Source organism: Orycteropus afer, unplaced genomic scaffold, assembly GCF_000298275.1.
Source record: "Orycteropus afer afer isolate SDZICR_OR568_19922 unplaced genomic scaffold, OryAfe1.0 scaffold00013, whole genome shotgun sequence".
NCBI classification, from domain to species: domain Eukaryota; kingdom Metazoa; phylum Chordata; class Mammalia; order Tubulidentata; family Orycteropodidae; genus Orycteropus; species Orycteropus afer.
Genome location: NW_006921600.1, coordinates 10797081 through 10799958, shown reverse-complemented (window position 1 = coordinate 10799958; position 2878 = coordinate 10797081).

The following is a 2878-nucleotide window of genomic DNA, read 5'->3' as shown; positions in this document are numbered from 1 at the left end:
AGGAAATGGAGTGTTAAGCAACTTGCTCAAAGTCACCAGGTGAACTTTCTAATGCTAAAGCCTTTGTCTTTTAGCCATAATAGCTCCAAGTACGTGTGTGTATTTTAACAGCGAGGTGATCTTTATCCTCAAGAAATTAGTCTAAGGTGTTATTTCAGGCATAACATCAAACTGGTAGAAAAGCGACTTGAGAAAAAGGAATCCTCCTCAGAACTTTCAAGGAACAGTTCAGAATTCACTTCTTCGGTGCTCAGCTCTGAGGGAGTGGCAACAAGACAGGAGGAGATAGAGTGGAACATGCTCCCCTAGGCATAAATGGCTCCCAAGCCATTTCTGCATGGTAGGGAAGTTAGCACAGGCAACTGTTTGATAGGTTCCTGGAATTTAAGCTTACACTTTCTGTTTCTCTTCATTTCACTGAAGAGAGAATAACTAGGTCCTAGCATATAGGCTGTTTGTGTACATTGTAATGGAGGGGAGGAAATGAGATAGCCATTTGAATATTCAATCCCCAACTCAGCCCAGCCAGCCACAAGGGAAGGAGTTGTCTGGGTTCTTCATAACATGTAAACACACAGAGTATTACTTATGCAGCTTCCCATAATGCACGAAGTTGGTCTTATTGAAGATAGTTAGATCAGTCCAGTTTGAAAATATTTGGCTGCCCAATCCTTCTTTGTAAGCAAAGTACTATAGCAGTTCTGCACAAATGCTTTAGGGTCAACTAGACTTGGCACAAACAGTTAAGTGAAAGGTTGGCAGTTCAACTCCACCCAGAGGCACTTCAGAAGAAAGGCCTAGAAAGCTACTTCCAAAAGATTGTGGACATTGAAAACTCTATGAAGCAAATTGCAAAGAGATGGAAATAACCTAAGTGCCCATCAACAGATGAATGGATAACGGAACTATGGTACATACACACAATGGAATACTATGCAACATTAAAGAATATTGGATCCACTAAGCACCTCATCATGGGGATGAACTTGGAGGACATTATTCTGAGTGAAATAACTCAGTCACAGAAGGACAAATATTGTATGAGCCCACTATTATAAAAAGTCAAGGGAAGGTTTACACATAGAAAGAAACTTTCTTTATTGGTTGCTAGGGATGGGAGGGGAGGAGAAGGAAAATTGCTAGATAGGTAAGAGACAAGTATAGGTGTAAGTGAAGAGAAAGGCAATATACCAAAAGCAAATGACCAGCATGATAACATTAAGGAAAAGGAAGACACAAAGATGTGCACAAGAGGTACAGACAATGAGGGTAAACACTTTTATATCCACAATTACTGCATTATCAGTACTAACAAACAAATCTATGGGTGGATACATAGGTAGACAGGCAAAATGATCACGTGTGGGTAGGCAAAAGGGAATGTGTAACTTTGGCAGACAATATTTCTACACATGTGCTTGCATGCGCTAAAAGAACGTCCATAGACATAATACAGCTAACAGAGGGCAAAGTTGTGATAACACCTTAGCCCCCAGCCAAATACCTTGGAGTAAGTGGCTGGACCCACAGGCTCAGGAACATGGTCAAAGGGGACATCGAGCTCAATTGGCATAACACGCTACACAAAAACATTGTTCTACATCATACTTGAATGAGTAGCAACTGGGGTCTCAAAAGCTTGTGAGCAGCCATCTAAGATGCAACAATTAGTCTCTCCTTATCCAGAGCAAAGAAGAATGAAGAAAATCGAAGATGCATGAAAACAATTAGTCCAAGGGACTTGTGGACCATGGGAACCTGGGCCTACATGACCCTGAGACCAGAAGAACTAGATGGTGCCCAGCTACCAGTGTCAACCACTCAGAAAGGGATCAAAATTGGAGATCCTGGATAGAGTAGGATAAAAATGTGGAACAAAATGCAAAATCATTAAAAAAAAAAAAAAAAAAAAAGACCAGGCTTACTGGTCTGACAAAGATTGGTGAAATTCTTCAGACCTAGAATTGAACTCACTTCTGTGGCTTCCAGACAAACAATATGCAGGCATATAGGGTGAACATTTATACCAGTACATACACACTCCTTAGAACGAACAACCATGGGAGAACACAAGGGCAGTATTTGCACAGGGAGATAGCGCAGAGGGCAGGAATACGTAGCAAAGAAGGACACAGGGAAAAGGTAACCACAGGGAGGAAGTGGGAAGAGCGCTATTACATTATGGGGATTGCAATCAATGTCATTAAACAAAATGTATATGAACTGCTTTATGGAAAAGGAATTTGCTCTGTAAACTTTCACCCACATCACAATAAAAATTTAAAAAACACCCTATAGAGCACAATTCTACTATGACTAACATGGAGTTGCCATGAGTCAGAATCAACTCAAAGACAACTGGCATACCAGTAGACTTGGATTCAAATACTGCCTCCATTATCTATTAGACCTCTGACTATAGGCAAGTCATACCATCTCAGTTTCTTTACTAAAATGAGGACAGGAATAATAGTGTCAAAATCAGTGGGTTGTTATGATAATGCATGTGAAGAACATAGCATGATGCCTAGGAGAAGCAGCTTTTAATATTATGATTCAGGATTTTTATTGTCAACATTTACTGAGATTTTATACAACAACGGTCTACAAGCTAAGACTGCCAATTTTAGGTTCTTCAACAAAATTAAGCCATGAGCTCAAATGTTCCCAGTTATTCCATCAAGTTGCTCAATCATTTGAATATGGGGGAAAAAAAAAGAGCATCAACACAAAATTTTCGTATTTGAAAAGAAATTTTGTTTGGGCACCTGGCAGGCATCTCTGTGGAGGCAAAGAGATGTTTGTGGGGTGGCTGGCAGGACAAAAATAAAGGGCTGTGTGACATCGATAAAGGGCTGTGTGACATCAACAGGTTACA